This window comes from Lathyrus oleraceus, chromosome 4, assembly GCF_024323335.1.
Source record: "Lathyrus oleraceus cultivar Zhongwan6 chromosome 4, CAAS_Psat_ZW6_1.0, whole genome shotgun sequence".
In the NCBI taxonomy this organism is placed as follows: Eukaryota; Viridiplantae; Streptophyta; class Magnoliopsida; order Fabales; family Fabaceae; genus Lathyrus; species Lathyrus oleraceus.
In genome coordinates this window covers 129,331,677-129,353,433 of record NC_066582.1, presented here as the reverse complement: position 1 = coordinate 129,353,433, position 21,757 = coordinate 129,331,677, and the positions used below count along the sequence as shown (strand labels likewise).

Below are 21,757 nucleotides of genomic sequence, written 5' to 3'. Positions count from 1 at the left end.
TGGTTCTTCAATCACGTCGAGACACATGGCGCCTTGCATGCGCACATTCATTCACCATGCTCCACGTGTGCTCTCACGGTTTCTGATGAAGGCGAAATTCCCTCCTTTATTTAAATTTTGAATCTTTGATCGAAAATCATTTTCAACCGCTTCTCCAAAGAACCGCTCTAAAGTCCCAACTGTAAGCTCGACCTTTATCCACCTAGCCAAGTTGACTCGCTTTCAGCTGGTAGAATACTACTTCTTGGTCGAAACCAGCTATGCATATTTGTTTTCCAATTTTGGTAATTCTTGATGGACGTCGAAAATATGAGCTAACAGGTATTCGTATGTAAACGCATATTAATATCAATTTGTCTGATTTTGACTTTTATTTAAAACGTACATTATTTTAAAAAAAAATGCAATACACAGGGGCACTAGACCAATTGGTGCCTCCTCTCCTTTTTTACACATGAGCGCCAATTGGATTGGCAACATCAAGTACATTAGTCAATTCAATCGACGCCACCTCTTTAACTTAGAGAGCATGTGCCAATTCATCTGCGCAACCTCTTTAAAATGGGGTAGTTTGGGAATTAATCTGAAAAATTGATTTTTTATTTATTTTTAAAAGTGAGTTGGTTGAGTAAAAATTTCTGATATTTATACCCAAATGATATTTACAAGAACTATGATATTCTTACAAAAAAATTTCATACATGATATTTACACGGTAGAATTTAACAAATGAAATTATTCTTGCACAAAAATCAAGACATCATAAAAAAATAAATAATAATATATATATATATATATATATATATATATATATATATATATATATATATATATATATATATATATATATATATATATATATATATATATATATATATATATATATATATATATATATATATATATACACGGTGTTGGTATTAAAAACAGGTGAAAACTTATCATTTCCCTATTTAAAATCATTGATGACGCGAAAAAAATATGTTTCATTTGCATTTGACAGTACAATTGTTCTCTCCAATAGTAGTATTTGGCACCAAAGATACCATTACAAGACCCAACTTTTATGCTACTGTTATCTAAATGTTAGATGAATTGATATCACTACATACTATCTAGCCCTTCAAAATGGTAGAAAGAGCAAATGTTTAGCAATGAAAAGGTGGCAAAAGAGTCACACGCTTCACAACTACAAGAGTTTACTCATGCTTTTGATAAAACCTGTAAGCAAAGAACCATTGTTATTTCCATCTAAGTTTCCAAGTTCGTTGGGATCATAGCCAACATTGACTTGCTTCGGTTTCAAATCTGCAAATTGTGAATAAATCAGGTTGAGAACAAGCACAACCGTATGTTTAATGAAGAAAACAACATTGACTTGCTTTAAAGGACCATTAGATCAGAAAAGATCAGAAAATGCAGCACATCATTTTCATTCTATGCTCCAAGTAAGGTGCAATTCAAAATGAACCAAAGAAGCCATGTCAAATCATGGTTAGATAGTCTTAATAGAATGTTACAAAATGGATACAGATGCATCAATAGAAAAGTTAAGGTCACCTATCATGAACCTGTAAGGAAGAACAACCAGTAATAATCAGAATCACTGCTCAGTGCACACACATTCTTAAAAAAAAAATATTCTTTCGTGTGCACACGCATTACATGTTCCAACTATAATTATTTAGTTGCTGAGACATCTGCCTAAACATCTTTATCAATGAAATGAAAATGAATGGATTAGAAAAGATAGATAATAAAAATAATCATACCACTGGTCCTTCGTTAAGTCTTGCCGTTAATTCCTTTCGCAGAATTTTGCCCGAGGCAGCTTTAGGAATAGCGTCCATGAAATAAACTCGGTGTATTCTCTTATAAAGTACAACCTGCCAATCACACACAACCTATTAATATCACTTTAACTTCATAACCCTTAATAACAAAGAAAATCAATCTACTAATTTGATAGTAATAATGAAAAGAAAAAAAAACCTTTTGTGAAATGTATTGCTTGATTTCATCCTCAGTGATCTTTGAACCGTTTGATCTAACAACAAATGCTACCGGGACTTGTTCACCAACTTCAGCTTTCAATGTGAGACTGAAACCAACACCATTAGTTAATAATAGGGAAAAAATTGTGTTATTAGTTGTTAATTACTTACGGTACAACAGCAGCTTCAGAAATGTTTGGGTGAGCAATCAGCAATGCTTCAAGCTCAGCAGGAGCAACTTGAAATCCTTTGCACTTAATCATTTCCTTTAATCGATCAACAATGAAAAGTTCATCATCATCGTCAATTAAACCAATGTCACCTGTGTGAAGCCATCCATCTTTGTCTATAGTTTTCTTTGTAGCCTCAGGATCATTTAGGTATCCTAATCACAGATAACAAATCATAATGATTTTAAACTCATTTAGGTATCCTAATCACAATTTAAAACCAATTGTCATGCATTAATAGATAAAAGTGAATAATAACACAGCACCTTTCATAACTTTCGTGCCTCTAATACAAATTTCACCCGCTTTGTTTCTTGGTAGAGAAGCATCGGTTTCTATGTCCACTATTTTCATCTCGGCGTTTCTCACCACCGTGCCGCATGCACCGGGTTTTGTCTTAAACGGTTCCTTTGCAAATGCTAAGCTAACAGAAAGTGGTCCTGCCTCTGTCATTCCATATCCCTGTAAAATAAAACAGTACAGACAAAAAATAAGAAATTCAATTTTCATTATTGTTTTGCAAGAAAATCTAATAAAATCAATCTCTAAACAAAATTAGGGGGTGTGCATGGTTTTAAAACCAACCCAAATTGAATTATATATATATATATATATATATTCAATTTTTAGTTTTAATTGAAAATAATCATTAATATTCATTTTTATCAAAGTGATATAGATTATTATCATAATTAAAAAAATAATTATAAAGATTTTTTTAAAATTTCTAGTTTATTTAACTATTATTGTCTCATTTATATTTGATTCGATGGCTACATCACTTTGTGTGAACCAATTCACAATAGTATGCATCGATATGGACATGATTCCGGGCTACACCGTCCCACAACTACCGCAAACAAGGTTGATCTTAACACTTGTCAATCATATAAAAAAATTAATCAAAGCATCAAAGCAACAATAATAACAATTAATAGCAACAAGTACCCAAATGAATTAAGTGACACAAAACTCTGATGAACTTCTTACAAGAATAACAAAAACAAGTATTACAACAACAATATTAATGCTTGTAATGAACTTATCAACACAAAATTCGCAGAAGAAGGATACAACTCCATGGAAAATCAGAACAACAACAATGGTGGAATATCCAAAAGATATTAGTGTTAATTTTGAGACATCCCTAAACAAATGTGTATTAAGTGTTTCATAAGTGTGTGTCTTACACATGTCTAAATTATTATCGACATTGATATAGAATCTATTTTAGTGCTTACTATGAAAATGACAAAAAAAAAAGAAAAAAAGAATAATAGTAGTTAGAAAAGGCATGTCATCGTACCTGTCCAAGCACAATCTGTGGCATCATATCCTTGACAGCTTGTTCAAGTTCCATTCCCATGGGTGCAGCACCTGTTATCATCCTTCTAACAACGACAAGTCGTATCGATGTAACTTTCTACTCTTTACCAACACTAAAACAATAGGTGGCACAAACGACACTACCGTCACTTTATACTTTTCAATCAACTGTAAGGTCTTAAACTCAAATTTCTCCAAAATCAATACCGCAGCACCAGAACGAATTCCACACAGTAAAATCGAGTTGAGCGCATAGATATGAAACATAGGTAAGACACAGAGTAACACATCCTCTTCGTTAGTGTATTGGTGAGGATTTTCACCATCAACTAACTGAGATATTGTTGTAACTAAATTCTTATGTGTTAACATAACTCCTTTTGGAAGTCCAGAGGTTCCTGAAGAAAACGGCAGCGCAACGACGTCGTTAGTGTTTATTTTCACTTCCGGTACTTCGTTTTCATCAGCATTCGTTAAAACAGAGAAATCAACAACGTCTTCTTCCAATGATGATGAATCATCGATGCACACGATTTTGATGTTGTTTCTTTTTGCGAATTCGTTGATTTTGCTGACGTATGCTGATTGAGTTACGATGAGTTTCGTTTTTGTTGCGACTGCTTGTATCGCGAGTTCCGATGAGCTGTACAAGGGATTGGCGGTGGTGATAACGGCGCCGCGGTACGAGGCACCGAGGAAAGCGAGTGCGAATTCAGGAGAGTTACTGAGTACGAGCATGATGACGTCATGTTGATTGACTCCGATAGTGTTTAAACCCGAAGCGATTTTGCGGACGGTGAGGTGGACGTCGGAGTATGTGAATGATTCGCCGGTGTCGCCGTTGATGAGGCATGGACGGTTATGGAATTTAGAGAGGTTTTCCAAACAGTAAGAGTGTAATGGAAGGTGAGTTGAGATTTCAATGTCTGGAAGTTTAGAACGGAATATGAATTCTTGTTCCACGCCGTTAAATCTCTTGGCACCAGTGATGAAATGATTGCGAAATTGTTTGTGAATTTCACCATTTCTTGAGCTGAATGGATGAGAAGTTGAAGAGAACGCGTTAAGAACAAGCTGTCTCATTAGGTTTTGTTCTTCGATGAATCAGTAGCAAGAATGTAATGGAAGGTGAGTGAGGTTTTGTTCTTCCATGAACGTTTTATATTCTGTTATGGTTTTATTCTTCGATGAACGTTTTATATTCTGTTATGGTTTTGTTCTTCGATGAATCAGTAGCAAGAATGTAATGGAAGGTGAGTGAGGTTTTGTTCTTCGATGAACGTTTTATATTCTGTTATGAAATGGATAGTTTGTTTGTTTTTGTTGAACAATAAAATATTAAGTTGAAGTAATCGAACTTCATGCTCGAATTTAGAAATGGACATAGCTTCAATTCGGAGTGGGATGGGAAGAGAGGCAGGTTGGCGGTAGAAAAATATACTATTAATTTTTTATAATTTTTTATAATTTTTTTAAATTTTTAATATGTTTAATAAATTTTTTTTTAGTATAACAAACATGTAACTTTCAAGCGGGAAAGTTAGAAGACTAATTTTCCACGTTGCCTTCTTTTTCCTTCTTTTTTTCTTGAAAAAAAAAACAAACATATGCATGGCAGTTGCCTTCTCTTTCCCTATTTCAAACATAAGCAACGCACACGAACAGTGTAACGGAATCATAAATCTCTCTAATCATTTAAATATTTATATATTTTAATTGGATATTACACTATTTTTATTTATAAAATAATTATTATTTTTAAATTAAATATTAAAATAATTATATTTTCAATTTTTTTGTCAAATTAATTATTTTTTAAATAAAAAAATTATACGACAAGACCGATCGTCATGGTTGTCTGAGAATACTTTTTTGCATTAAAACATCAATCTTTATTACGCATGCATGCACATGATGCATGGCGTGTCACATGTTTTTTTTTTTTTTTATTTTAATTATTTTAATTAAAAAATTGAAATAAAATCAAAAATTAAAATTAATTTATAATATTAAATTATTTTATACGTCGATAAGGTCTCTAAAATGACAACAGTGAAACATGTCCGTCTCTTTAAAAGTTTGTCAGAATTGATTATTGAATTCAATTTAACATTTGTGTCAATTGAAATGACGAATTCATTTATATTATCCGATGCTCATGTTGTTGTCGTCTGAGGTATATGCAGGCAAAGTCTCCAAAATGGCAACATTCCTTAGAATATAATGCGTAGCAATTAAAAAATATAAAAAAATTATACTTAAATTAAATTATTTTATGCTTTATATCATTGTGAAATATGTTGTCCCTTTCATTATTAAATTCAATTTAAGTTTTCACCTATTGAAATAACCAATTCATTTGTATTCTTCTTCCTTCAAAATTCTATAAATATTAATTCTCACTTTTCACTTCACACACTCATTCCTTCTATTTATCTTTCATATTTTTATTTCAAAACCATTCTTAGGGATGGAAGAAGCAAATGTAATTAAGTAGAAATGTTGTCCTTTAAATTATTTATTTAAATTTAATTAATATATTTATTAAATGGGAAATATTTTTGAAAAAAAAATCTAAAATAATCATATTTTCAGGGAAATCGTGGGAGAACTTCTAAGCAGGCGAATGCGTCGGGATGTGGAACCATGAGACGTTTCGATGATGCGGATTTGTGTAATTGAATTCTATTAAATAATATTATAAATTATTTTTATTTTTTTTACAAAACATACTAAACCCAACCAAGTTATTAGAATTTCAATTCAGCCTAATTGAATTCACTAAATTCGTGTTTTAAATTTTATAAATACATATATTCAGGTTATTTTCTTAGATTCTTAATACCCTACATACTCAAAATTGAACAATTTGAAAAGTGATCCAATAGCAAAGTCACATCAAAATTTAGGTCAGAATAAATTGAACAATTACAAAACCGATTTATATTAATGTTTGTTGTTTCACGGTTTTAAAAATTAGTCACATATGAAATTATCGGGTCAAGTCGCGTACTATATCGCTCTCTTTTAAGACGTTTTACGGCATTGTCCAAAGTTATGCAAATCAATCGAACTACTCCGCCGCCTTCAGGGTAAAACAGCTCAGTTCTATATTGTATAATTACTACTTGGACAACAGTTAATCGGTCTAGAAATACACCCTCTAATGGTATAAAGATCATTCAAATATGATATAAATATCACTTGTAGTATCTAGTATAACAACCGCTCATAATAATTTCCCAAACCAAGAGAAATTTAAATAATTCTCCAAAGAGAATTCAAAAATTAATACTTGTAATTTCTCAACTCAAACGAGGAGAAATTGACATAATTCTCTAAAGAGAATTCAAGAAAATACTCGGAAAATTCAACGAATAGAAAGAAAGGGGAAGAAGTTGGGGCTTAGACAATTAGAAAGATGCGGAGTTATGAGAGTGAGGAAGAAAATACTCAAAATAAGTTTTTGGTGTATTTTGAAATGAAACAATTTTTCTTATATAATAAAGTGAAGAATGGAATGTATCTCACCTAATCAATGTGGGACTAAGAAAATTTTTCAACTAACACACAATGTGGGACTTGACAAAAGGAACTTTTTCAAATTCATCTCCCTATATCTGAATATTGACATAATATTTCAACAATCCCCCATTTGAATTTAAAAAAGTGTTTCAAAAGTATCGTCAAACGTTTATAAGATTGTGCATAAACAAAGGTGTCTACGACTTGAACCTTTGCGTAGCAAATATGATTCTGATTCAACAAGAGTGGCACAGTTGTCTTGAACTCTATCTCAGACATCAAACCCGCACACAACCTTTTCTTAAGGTGTATTCTAATAGCCCATGCTTTAATGGCTCTGCACTTGTATCCTAGTTTAGTGAAGGATGTAGGAATTCTGCCTCGATATTCCATAAGAACCGACCTAAGTTCCACAATCACATAGGTGAGTCTATCAAGAATACTCATGTAGCCTAGGTACTCCCTCATACAAAGTATAAATTTCATTAAGAGTTTATATTATCTCATCCTTTTATAGTTTCAGGACTCATGCTTCTCTTATTTACTCTAGCATGATCACCTCATATTACTCACAACTTGTTATTACCCATTGAACATATTTCTCGAGATCTTCAGTAATTTAGGTCGGGTTACCATCATGAGAAACTCATTTCTCTATACGCATTAGTCCCAAATTCTTTGATGTATTATGGACTTTCTCTCTAGCTAATCCTTTCGTCAAAGGATCTGCTAAATTTACATCAGTGCATACATGATCCACTCTTACAACTCCTTTAGAGATACAATATCAGACGGTGTTGTGATTCCTTCTTATTTGACGTCTTTTACCATTATAATAACGATTCTCAATGTTTGCAATAGCTGCTGTCATACCCCAAAATTTGCTTGTTAATTTTTTATGATAAATTGATTCATGCATGGCATTCATTTCACATTTGCATTCATTCATTAGCATACATTCTCATATAAATTATAAAATTTAATTTATTTATTATGTGATACAGATATAAAAAATAATAATAATTTTGGTTATCTGTATGATATAAATAAATTATATATATATAAATAAAATAGTTTTAATTTAATGATAAATAAAAATAGATTTGAATTTTAATTGTATAATTAAAATTTTAAATTAATTTTATTTGTTAAAGCTCATTAAATTATAATAACTATTTTTTATAATTTAGTGGCTCATGTTCCATTTATTCATTATTTATAAATAGTATTTATTTAGTAACTCACGTTTTTTACTTAATAAAATTTATTTATAAGAGTAACATTTTTTTAAAAGCCCATAAATTATAAAATAATTTTGGTTGATATAAGTAAGAATAATTTTGATTTTTTTTTTAAATGATGAAAGTAAAAATAGAAATAGGTTTAAATTTTAATTCAATTATGTAACTAAAATTTAAATTAATTTTTATTTAAATTATTCATTATTTATAATAATATTTGTATTTAATAAATATTTAGTAAGGTTAAACCCTAACTCTCCTAAAGTATAGGAAGGGATCCAAATATTTAGCAAGGTTAAACCCTAACTCTCCTAAAGTATAGGAAGGGATCCAAATATTTAGCAAGGTTAAACACTAAAGTATAGGAAGGGATCCAAATATTTAGCAAGGTTAAACCCTAATCCACACCATTATAAATACTTCATATGGCTGCAACGAGAGGGGAGGGACGAAAAAGAGGAGAGATACAGCAGAAGAAGATACACAAGGCAAGGCAGAAGCAAGAAGATTCACGGGCAGGGAAAAGAGAAGCAACCATAAAGCACTCATAGCCTGAATAAGAACAACACACATACAGTGAGCAAGCTAGAAGAATCAAATCCCCAGTAAGTGTTCATTATGGAATTTGCATCCAGCATGATTACCTTGCAATACTCCTTAATCCATGCATGAATAATATTGGTTTAATATATATATTGAGATGATGTATTCATTGTTTGGTGGATGTTGATATTGCTTTATTCAAGTATGCATCTGTTCTTGATATGTCATAGCATGTTGGAGAAATTCTGTTTGCATGATTAAAGAATTATATTTGCCATTTAATTATTATTATATGAGTGTTGTTTCTAGCATGATTATGTTTATTTCACATGTTGTTATTACATAATAATGATGATGATGATATAATGGTGATAATATAAATCCTTGGTTGTCTTTAACATGTATGTATAAGGTTTGTTTTATCATTATTACTTGCTGTAAAGAGAACTAATACATGAGTAAAATAATATAAGCTTCTTGATTTGTGCATGGCTATTTTTATTATTGCATGATGATTACATATGATCTTATTTTATGTGTGGTTTGATATAAGATGAAGTTACAGGTTTGTTGTATTCACATGAAAGAAACAGCATGAGAAAAAATAAAGTAGTTTGCCGTAAGAGAGAAAGCTGTAACATGCATGGTGGTGTTGTGTCAAAATGGAAAAATCCATGTAGAATTAATATATATTTTAATGAAGGCGAATAAATAATGAATGGATCAACATGACTTGTTGGTAGCTCTCCCCTTACTGCAATGTAGAGGTCCTGGGTTTAGCTTTTCAGTGTTTTTAGTATGTTTACTCCCTTTTCATTATAATTAATTCACCACTATTTTTCTATTATTAAAATAAAACCCATTAATTAATTTTCTAATTAATATATTATATTATTTATTTAAACTAGGATATAATTTAATCTAGTTTATTAATTAAATTTTCATATATCACTTAATTAATTAAAATGGGCTATTTTGAATAATAAAAATCTAATTATATTTTTTTTTCTTTTATTTTAAAATTTCTATCAATTTAGTCTAAGTTTTTCCATAAATTCATTAAAAAAAAGTTTCTATTATTATAGACTAAAAATATTCTTAATTCATTCTTAAATTTAGTTTATTTATTTCATTTGTCATGAACTTTCTATGTAATAGATTTAATTAGGATTTTTTTTATTTCTTTCTTTTTAGTTTAATTAGGTTTTATTATTTGGTATGCCCTTTTAATTTTGTACTCGTTAATTAAGATTTAGATATTTTGTATCCCCTTTTTATTAGAAGTAATTCATATTTATTAGTTGTACTATTTTCTTAGCCCCTAAGTTTGTTAGAGGGTATTTTAGTATTTTATCCTATTCTAGTAACCCTAGTTTTAGCTTATAAATAGGGTGGCAATCATTGTAACTTTTATCATGTTTTGTAGCCGTCATTCTCTTAATAGAATATTTCCATTCATCATTTATTCTACCTTTGCACCAACAATTGGTATCTAGAGCTCCGATTCGGATTCATTGGGAAACACGGGAAACACGAGTGAACGTGAGGTCTTGTGTGTTTGATTTTGATTCTTAGATTCGTGTTGAATCTTGAACAAAATCTGATCAGAATTTTAATTCTGTGGGTTGGGAAACACTGTGTGAGAAATCCGAGTGTACTGTGCAAGGTAGAAAGATGAACGGAAACGGCAACATGAACACCAAACTTCCAGTATTTGACGGTAAAAACTGGAATCGTTGGATGATCCAAATGTGTGTACTGTTCGGTGCTCAAGATGTTATAGATCTTGTCACTGATGGTTATGTTCCGGTAGCAGCAGATGCGACGGATGAACAGAAAAACGCGCAGAAGGAAGTAAGGAAGAAGGATCAGAAAGCATTGTTCTTCATTCATCAATGTGTTGATGTAAATGTGTTTGAGAAGATTGCAGATTCAACGACAGCGAAGGCTGCGTGGGACACACTGGTTAGATGTTATGGTGGTGATGCATCAGTGAAGAAGGTGAAGCTTCAGTCCTTGAGAAAGCAATATGAGAACCTCAACATGAAGAATAATGAGAAAGTTTCTGAATACATCTCTAGAGTGATTCTGATCACTAACGAGATGAAAGCGTGTGGAGAAACTCTTTCTGAAGAAACAATCATGGAGAAGGTATTGAGATCCCTTACCTCTCAATTTGATTACATTGTGGTAGCAATAGAATATTCCAAAGATCTGAGCACCATGAGAATTAAAGAGCTGCAGAGCAGTCTAGAAGCGCAAGAGTTGCGTTTGACTGAGAGAACTTCTGAAAGGGAAGTAGAGCAGCAGGCTCTGAAAGCAACTTCTGATAGGAGGTATCAGAAGCAGTCAGAAGCCAGGAGAAGATCTGATGGTGGTCAGAAGTCAGAAAGCTCAACCTCTGATAGACAAAAGAATGCTCAGAAGGGAAAAGAGAAGTATGACAAGAAGAAGATCCAATGTTACTGTTGTAAGAAGTTTGGTCACTTTGCTAGAGACTGTTGGTCAAACAAGGAGAGAAAATCAGAAGAAGCAAATATAGCCAGAAGTTCTGATGACGAATATGTGCTATTGATGGCCTCTGAATCTAATGATATGCATCTGATAGACTGGTGGTATATGGACATTGGCTGTTCAAATCATCTTACTGGAAACAAGAAATGGTTGGTTGACTTTGACTCTGAAAGGAGGACAAAGATCAGATGTGCTGATGACAAATATCTTAATGCAGAAGGTATGGGAAATGTCAGAGTGATTCTGAACAATGGGAAAACAACACTGATTCAGAACGTGTGGTATGTACCTGGCATCAGAAGCAATCTGATGAGTGTGGGACAATTAATTGAGAAAGGTTTTTCAGTTACCATGAAGGACAATCTTTTGAAGCTGTATGACTGCAATCAGAAGTTGATTATGGAGTCAGAACAGGGAAGGAATAGAACATTCAAGGTGAATGTCAGAACTACAGACTCAGAATGTCTTAGTGCAACAAGTCCTGAGAAGGAGAGTGAGTTGTGGCACAGAAGATTTGGTCATTTGAATTTCAGAAGCTTAAAACATCTGAATTCAAAGAAGTTGGTACATGGAATTCCTGCAATTAAGAAGCCTGAAAAGTCATGCAAAGTTTGCATGGAAGGAAAACAACCACGATTGCCATTTGCGTCAGAAACTGCTCCAAGAGCAAAACATGCCTTGGGAGTTGTACATTCTGATGTGTGTGGTCCATTTCCAGTAGCATCGATTGGAGGGAATAAATACTTTGTGTTATTTGTTGATGAATTCACAAGAATGACATGGGTATCCCTTATTAAGTTTAAAAACGAGGTGTTTGATGAATTCAAGAAGTTTAGAATGAAGGCTGAGAATCAGAGTGGTCAGAAGTTGAAGATTCTTAGAACTGACGGTGGAGGTGAGTATAACTCCAAAGAGTTCCAGAAGTTCTGTGAGGAGAATGGAATTGAGCATGAGGTCACTGCTCCCTATACCCCTCAACACAATGGTCTTGCTGAAAGAAGAAACCACACTTTGCTTGATATGGTGAGAAGCATGCTAAAGAAGAAGAAACTTCCTCAGAAGCTCTGGGGAGAAGCTGTTGCCACTGCAACGTATGTACTCAACCGATGTCCTACGAAGAAGTTGAAGGAAATAGTTCCAATACAGAAGTGGACTGGAGATAAGCAAAGTGTTAGTCATCTGAAGGTGTTTGGTTCTGTTTGCTATAAACATGTTCCAGAAGCCAGAAGACAGAAGCTGGATGATAGAAGCAAAGTGATGATTCTGATAGGGTACCACAGTACAGGTGCATACAAGCTCTATTGTCCAGAAACCAACAAAATTGAATTCAGCAGAGATGTGATTGTGAAGGAATCAGAATTTTGGAATTGGGATAAGTCTCAATCTGATTCTGATGTTAGAACTTCTGAAGAAAGGTCAGAGTTAAGAATTTCTGAAGTTGGAGTAAACTCTGACGTTGATTCTGATTCTGATAGTGATTCTGACTCTGGAGAAGACTCAGAAGATGAAGGTGACTCTGATGATCCAGACTCTGATGGTAATCCAGATTCTGGTGGCAATTCAGACTCTGGAAATATGCCAGACCCTGAAGATAGTCAAAGCTCTGGAGGAAGTCAACCATCTGAAGCTCAAGACTCTGAACAAGTTCAGAGACCACAAAGAATCAGAAACATCCCCAGAAGATATGCAGATTTTGACATGCTGAAAGACACTGAAGTAGACTCTGAAGGAGAAGCTCTGGCTGAAGGCCATGAAAGAAGAACTTGATGCTATAGAGAGAAACAAGACTTGGAAGCTGACAGAACTTCCAAAAGACAAGAAAGCCATCAGCGTCAGATGGGTTTTCAAGCAGAAGTTAAAGCCAGATGGTTCAATTGGTAAACATAAAGCAAGGTTGGTAGCCATAGGATTTCTACAGAAACCTGGGCTGGATTACTCTGAAGTGTTTGCACCTGTAGCAAGACATGAAACAATCAGAATGGTGATTGCAATAGCTGCTAACAGGAATTGGCCTCTGATGCATTTAGATGTAAAATCTGCATTTCTGAACGGTCCATTAGAAGAAGAAGTTTACGTGTCACAACCTCCTGGATTTGTGAAAAAGAATCAGGAAGGGATGGTGTACAGATTATACAAAGCTCTATATGGATTGAAACAAGCGCCCAGAGCTTGGAATCAGAAGATTGATTCATTTTTCAAGAAGCAAGGCTTTCAGAAATGTGAGATGGAGTACGGTGTCTATGTTCAGCATACTTCTGAAGGAAATATGACTCTGGTATGTTTATATGTTGATGATATACGGCTGACTTGAAGTTCTGAACAGGAGATAGCCAAGTTCAAGAAAGTTCTGATGAATGAATTCGAAATGACTGATCTAGGCAAAATTACATACTTTCTAGGGATGGAATTCAGATACTCTGAGAAAGGTATTATTTTGCATCAGCTCAAGTATGAATTAGAAATTCTAAAGAGATTTAATCTGAAGAATTGTAAGATTGTTGTCACACCTTCTGATACAAATCAGAAACTGGATTCTGATTCTGATGGAAAGGATGTGGACGCTACAACCTTCAAACAGTTGGTTGGTTCTCTGAGGTATTTGTGCAATACCAGACCTGATATTTGCTATTCAGTTGGGATGGTTAGTAGGTTCATGAGTAAACCTAAGTGGTCCCATTACCAAGCTGCTGTCAGGATTCTGAGGTATATCAAGGGAACTCTGAAGTATGGAGTATTATTTCCTTCTGGAAGAAAGGATGAGTCAGAACTTCAGAGTTATTCAGATTCTGATTGGTGTGGAGACAGAGTTGACAGAAGAAGTACGTCTGGGTACTTATTCACATTTCTGGGAGGTCCAATTTCTTGGTGTTCCAAGAAGCAACCTGTTGTGGCGTTGTCAACTTGTGAATCTGAATACATTGCAGGTGCTGTTACTGCATGCCAAGCTGTGTGGATTCTGAATCTATTGCAGGATCTGAAGATTAAAGTAAACAAACCTCTGAAGTTGATGATTGACAACAAGTCTGCAATCAATCTTGCCAGAAACCCAGTGTTGCATGGGAGAAGCAAGCACATTGAGACCAAGTATCATTTTCTGAGACATCAAGTTCAGAGGGGAGTGTTAGAAGTTGTACACTGCAGCACTCAGAAACAGTTGGCAGATGTTCTGACGAAAGCTATCAAGACTGATCAATTTCTCAGATTAAGGGATGGAATTGGTGTTACAAGTTTTGATGGAATATGAATTAAGGGATGGTATTAGAAGTAATTCATATTTATTAGTTGTACTATTTTCTTAACCCCTAAGTTTGTTAGAGGGTATTTTAGTATTTTATCCTATTCTAGTAACCCTAGTTTTAGCTTATAAATAGGGTGGCAATCATTGTAACTTTTATCATGTTTTGTAGCCGTCATTCTCTTAATAGAATATTTCCATTCATCATTTATTCTACCTTTGCACCAACACTTTTAAATTATGTACCCCCCATCCCGAAGCCATGTAATAGCGTAGTCTTATTTTTCGCACTTTAATTTTTCCGTACTGTGAATATAACTGTCTAGATGTATGCTAATAGGATTGCATGGAATGATAAATAATCGAACTTAGATAAATTAATTCAAGATAATATATCTGAATCCAATCATTTCCACACTTGCACCTCTAGGGTAACCGTCTCTTTGTTGCCTTACGATATTACGGTCATGTCCCGCGAATGTGGGGATACTCTTAGCAAAGACCCTTTCGATTAAATCATCATTATCCCTAAACGGATAAGTCATAGTCCCTTCGATCAAAAGGTCAATGTCCCTACAAGATAAATCATAGTCCCTCGAACGTTGCCTTCGAATATATGACCTTGTCCCTCGAACGTTGCCTTCGAATATATGACTTTGTCCCTCGATGACCCTTCGTTGTAGCCTACGATTAAATGATGATCGTCCCTTCAAATGCTAAGGTATCCTTATAAATGTTGCCTTCAATGACCAATCGACGACCCCACGATGTCCCTTTACATCCAAAGGATAAGACTACTTACTTCTCAATAGTAAGGATAGTTTTACCCTCATAAGGATAGGAAATACCTATAAAGACCTTGGTTAGGTATAACTCTTAAATGCTTGCTCACAGCTTAAAATACTTTTCACACCTCACACTTTTCAAAACATCTTTTAGAAAATCACCACTTGATATACATTCGCACCAGAATCATCGTCGAGTTATATTTTTCTAAACATCTTTCAAAATCAAACGAGATAAACACTTTGTATACATTCGTACAAGAATCATTACAAAGTTAAACTCTCCTTTCAAAATATTTTCTAAACACACCACATTTCTCAAACAAGGAAAACATAAGTGATTTAAGCAATTAAGAGCCCATGGATAACCATGGATATAAAGGGTGCTAACACCTTCCCTTTGTATAATGTACCTCCCGAACTCAAAATCTAATCAAGGTCTTTCCTGTTCTTTTCCACCTTTCCTTATTGGATAAAAGAAAAGTCGGTGGCGACTCTTGTTATCCGCAATATTGCTTTTTCAAAGCAAAAACACAAAGTCAGATCACCGTATCACAGAACTGGCGACTCTGCTGGGGAATCTTAAAAAGAGAGGTTACCTTAAAGATAAGATCACTTATGTTTTCGAATTGTTTCTTTGTCTGATTTACTTTTAAGGGGTTGTTTGGGTATTCTATGCTTGAGTGAAAGATCGTACACCCGGATCTAGTGTACCTTAGGTAAGTAGCAAGAGATCATCGCGACTGTCCGGCGTATACTGGAATGGTTAAAATGATGGCTACGGTTAATGTGACACTTTGGATGTCCTGATGTTCCTCATGTTTACTTGAGGAAAAATTTGGCGTCTGCATGGTGTCATCAAAGCATTAACCAGACCTTTAGAACCCTAATTGACTCATCCTAGCCATTATAAAGTAGTGAGATAACTGACTTCGGTTCCGACTAGGGTTGGTTGATACTCGATACTACACTCCTTGAGATTGGACTTTAGGGAAATTTTGGTCAACCGCTTGGTGTTGCACTGAAGTGGACTTAAGGAAAGGTCAATGATTTGAGATCCTTCTAGAACCCGGTTACTATTCTAGGACAGGTTGAACCAACCAAACTTCAGCGGGGAGGGTACTTGCCTATGGAACTCATGCAAGCCTTAAAACCTAGGAATGATTGTGGTGTGACTTGTTTGTGCTTGTTACTTACTTGACATCATAACATCATAACATCATGACATCATGGCATTGTGCTAACCATTTTGAGGACTTAGGGATTTAACTTTGCTCTGTTTTGTAGGGCTATGGCTTCCAGGAAGACCATCCGGATCAATTTTGTAGCGACCTCTCCTCAACTTAAGGATTTAGTGTCAGAACTTCCCGATCATGCTCAGTTCATCAAAAAACATGGTTATCTCCTCAATTTAGTTACCACCGGTTTCAAGGAAGATATGATAAGAGTTCTATTCCAGTTCTTCGATCCTAAACATCATTGCTTCACCTTCCCAGATTATCAGTTGGTACCCACATTAGAAGAATTTTCTAGGTTGCTTGGGATACCTATCCTTGATCAAATACCTTTCAGTGGTTTAGAAAAGATTCCGAGGTCTGAAGAGGTTGTCGCGGCTTTACACATGACAAAGTCCGACATTGAAACTAATTGGGTAACAAGAAGTGAAGTTAAGGGTTTACTTGCCAAATTTCTGATAAATAAGGCCCGAGAATTCCTAAAAGCTATGAGTGTCCACGCTTTCGAAGATGTTCTAGCATTACTAATCTATGGTTTGGTGCTATTTCCTAATCCGGATCAATTCATAGACATGAATGTTGTTAAGATATTTCTCACTCATAACCCTGTGCCCACCTTGCTTGGAGACATTTTGCATTCCCTTCACACTCGTACTATGAAAAGGCAAGGGACTCTCATGTGCTGCGTACCTTTATTATCTAGGTGGTTTATTTCGCACCTTCCTCAATCAGTCTTGAAGAATGAGCAAAATTTGAAATGGTCTCAAAGGATAATGTCACTCTCCCATTCAGACACCCATTGGTGTCCCCAACCCAAAGAAAATGTTATCATCATTGACCGTTGTGGAGAATTCTCTAACGTACCACTCCTGGGGATAAGAGGAGGTATTACTTATAATCCTGCTTTAGCCCTACGTCAGTTTGGTTATGCTCGAAGAGATGGTCCACATGAAATAATTATCCAAGGCACTGTGTTTGACTATGACAACGATTCTCAAGGTCTCCGTCAAAGGTTTGTACGAGCTTGGGGCATGGTGAAAAGAAGTACTTTAGGACAGAAAAACTCTATTACTATGGAACCTTATCTCAGATGGGTACGCGCCAGAGCTCGTGAGCTTATCATGCCATATCTTGCAATCGGACCTCTGATTGTTGAACCAAAAGTTGAAGGAGGTACCCCTCAGATCATTCCTTATCCAGATATGCCTACCAATGTTGAAGAATTGAAGAAATCTTGGATCCAGTTGAGAGAGGAAAGGGATACTTTTGAAGCTCAGTTCTGTGCTGAAAGGAAGAAAGTATTAGAGCTCACCAACCAGCTTAATGAGGAACGAAGTCTCAATGCATATCTCCGCCCAAAAAGAAGCCGTCCCTGGGAGACTTGAGCTTTCATTTTTTCTTGTAATGAACATTGATTAAAGAAATTATTAATAAAAGTTCCCTTTTTGGTGGTTTACACAAAGTTAAATTCCAAAAGTCCTTCAAAACATTTCATACATTGCATAGCATAACATAACATTGCATAACAGGTACTCTAAAGGATCAATGTTCTCACGGTCTTCCTCTCAAACAGAAAAATGGCCCTCGAACAAACTGTCAAGGATCTCCAGGCTCAGAATGCTCAATTCCAGGAGATGATCTTGAACTTATCCAAGGGGCAGGAGGAACTGAAGACTCTATTGCTCGAGAAGAAGAAAGACAAGAAATCTGTGAGTTACATTAACCCAGGAAGAAGGCTTAAGGGACAGGCTCCAGGAGTCAAGATTGGAATTCCGAAGGATAAAGAAGATGAGACAGAAAATGATTCGGAAGATGAGAATGCTGATCCCTTCAACCCTGAGGACGACTATGAAAATTATGAAAATGAACAGTACTCTCCGAAAGATGATAAGTATAAGTTGCTGGAAGAACGTATGCTAGCTATGGAGGGTCAGAAGGCGCCCGGTCTGAATTTCGAAAGCTTAGGTCTGGTCTCTGATGTGTTCATTCCTCGCAAATTCAAGGTCCCCGCTTTCACTAAGTATGATGGTGCGTTTTGTCCTCAGATGCATCTGAGAGCTTATGTGAGAAAGATCCAGCCGTATACCACTGATAGGAAGCTATGGATCCATTTCTTCCAAGAGAGTCTGTCTGGCACACAGTTAGAGTGGTATTATCAGCTCGAGAGCTCTAACATCCGCACCTGGACTGATTTAGCGACAACTTTCTACAAGCACTACCAGTATAATTCTGAATTAGCGCCTACTCGGATACAACTGCAGAATATGACTATGGGCTCTAAAGAAAGCTTCAAAGAATATGCTCAAAAATGGAGAGATTTGGCTGGCAGAGTCAAACCCCCTATGACTGATCGAGAATTAGTGGACATGTTCATGGGTACACTGACTGGCCCATTCTACAGCCATCTATTAGGAAGTTCCTCATCGGGTTTCACTGAACTTATATTGACGGGTGAACGTGTTGAAAGCGACATTCGAAGTGGAAAGATATAGGCGGCTACCTCTGCAAGCACCAAAAAGTCCTATCAGGGGAAGAATGAATCAAATGTTGTGTGCGGCCAAAGGGGTCATAACAATAAAAATCGTGACCATACTGTTGGAGCAGTTACGATTGCAGCACCGCCATCTCAAAACTTCCAACACAGACAAGACAGGCCAAGAAGGCAGTTTACCAAGATCAATATGACTTTAGCACAAGCACTGCAGGGTATGCTAAAAGCAAATTTAATTACCCTCAGAGATCCTCCTGCAAATCCCAACACTACTTCTCCTCGTTATAATCCCAATGCCAGGTGTGCATATCACTCCGATAGCCCCGGGCATGATACAAACGATTGTTGGTTGTTGAAGAATAAGATTCAGGATATGATCGACGCTGGAGAAATTGAATTTGATCCTCCGGAGACTCATAATGTCATCACTGCTCCTATGCCTAATCATGACAAGACTGTTAATGCTGTGGATGACAAATCTCACATTACTAATGTAGCTGACTTAGCATCTCCTCTCCTGATCATCAAGAAGAATTTATTGCAAGCTGGTTTATTTCCAGGTTGTGTTGAAAATTGCGATCTCTGTATACTCCGACCCAATGATTGCTTGAAGTTGAGGAATGGTATTCAACAGATGATGGATGATCGTACAATTCTCTTTGAAAAGATTCCTAAGGTGGAAAACCCTATTGAAGAAATATCTGTGATTGCTAGGTCCAAAGTTCCAGTGAAGATTACCGCTACTAGAGTGTCTGTGAAGATTACTGCTGAGCCCAAGGTAGCTCCCCTAATTATTACTGCACCTGGCCCAGTACCGTATTCCTCAAGCAAAGCCATTCCGTGGAATTATGGAGGTGATGTTTACATCCACGGCATAAAGCAAGATGATAATTCTGCTAATCCTAATGACGTTGACATTGTTGGGACTAGTAAAATCACTCGAAGTGGAAGGATCTTCTCTCCAGAAATCTCACCTCCCGCCCCTGAAACTCGAGGAAAGGGACCAGTAATCAATCCTTCTCAGTCAAAGACACCAGTCGAAGTTACTACCAAAGATGTTGCCAAGCAGGAAATGGAAGAAATGCTGAAAATCATCCGTAAGAGTGATTTTGATGTGGTAGAACAGCTGGGGCATACTCCGTCTAAAATTTCGATGTTATCCTTGTTGTTATCTTCTGAATCTCATGCCAATGCGCTGATAAAATTCTTGAAGACCGCTCATGTACCTCAGGAGACATCTGTCGATCAGTTAGAAAATTATGTTGATAATGGCATAGGCTTTTCTGATGCTGACCTGACACCAGCAGGAAAGAATCACAATAAAGCTCTGCATATCTCCATTGAGTGTAAGGGGATCACCTTGTCTCATGTGTTGATCGACAATGGCTCTTCTTTGAATGTGCTACCGAAAGCTGTGCTTGATAAGCTTGACTGTAAAAGCATTGAACTGAAACCTAGTGACGTCGTGGTGCGTGCTTACAACGGTGCGAAGAGTGTTGTCCATGGTGAAGTGGTTCTCCCTATCAAGATAGGACCTCAAGTCTTCAACACTACCTGTTACGTAATGAACATTCGTCCTGCCTATTCCTGCTTGCTGGGACGCCCTTGGATCCATGGGGCAAGTGTTGTAGCTTCGTCTCTCCATCAAAAGCTGAGGTATCCAATAGAGGGCAAGATTGTCACTGTGTATGGAGAAGAAGAGTATATTGTCAGTAGTGTGCATACCTTCAGATACGTCGAGATGGATGGTGAATTCTTTGAGACTCCTTCTCAGTCATTTGAAGTAGTTCCTCCGACCAGTCCTGTCCTTAAGCCAACTTCCCGTGTGCCCAAGGTTATTCGTGCTCCTCCTGCTATGATTTCTCTGAAAGATGCTCAAGCCGTGGTTGAAGATGGTGGTCGTACTGGCTGGGGTCAACTGATCGATGTACCGTACAAGTCTGATAAATTTGGCCTGGGGTTTAGCTCTGAAAAGATAGTCAAAGATTAGATTAATGTTGTAGAAGATGCTGATAGCGATTGCGACTTGGATAGCTGGATTTTTCCAACAATTGGTGACGGACTCAATAATTGGAAGGCTGAAGACACTATCCCGATTTCCTTTAGTCATGAGTAATTGTTATTGCTTATTTTAGTGTTTCAAATTTTGTAATTTTTATTATGAACAATTGAACTTCTTAAAGCATTGTGTCTATGCCCAGGCCCAATAGCTAATTTGTTAAGGGTTTTGTCATTTTCATAAGCATATTCACATTCAATAAATCAATGGACTTTTTGCATTCAAATGTGGCGCTCTTTATCCTTCCTGTCATCTTTCAAATAAGCTATGTTTTCTTACACACACTCACGTAACAAATTGCAGATCCATATCCACTCTGGATCCTGTTGATAATAATTCTGCTACTGTTAATTATGGCTTTAAAAATCCGATCTACCAAGCCGAGGATGGAAGTGAGGAAGATTGCGAAGTGCCTGGAGAGCTTGCCAGACTGTTACTGCAAGAAGAAAAGACTATACAGCCGTATGAGGAATCAATTGAGATTGTAAATCTGGGTACTGAAGTAGACAAGAAAGAAGTCAAAATAGGAGCAGGCTTGGATAACAGTGTCAAAGAAAGATTGATTCAGATGTTACATGA

General features: G+C 35.8%; 1 pseudogene; it reads right to left on the bottom strand.

The window, feature by feature from the left end:
- Positions 1-1,766: 1,766 nt before the first annotated feature.
- On the bottom strand, positions 1,767-4,888 carry LOC127074016 (4-coumarate--CoA ligase CCL1-like; annotated as a pseudogene).
- Between the last annotated feature and the right edge of the window lie 16,869 nt (positions 4,889-21,757).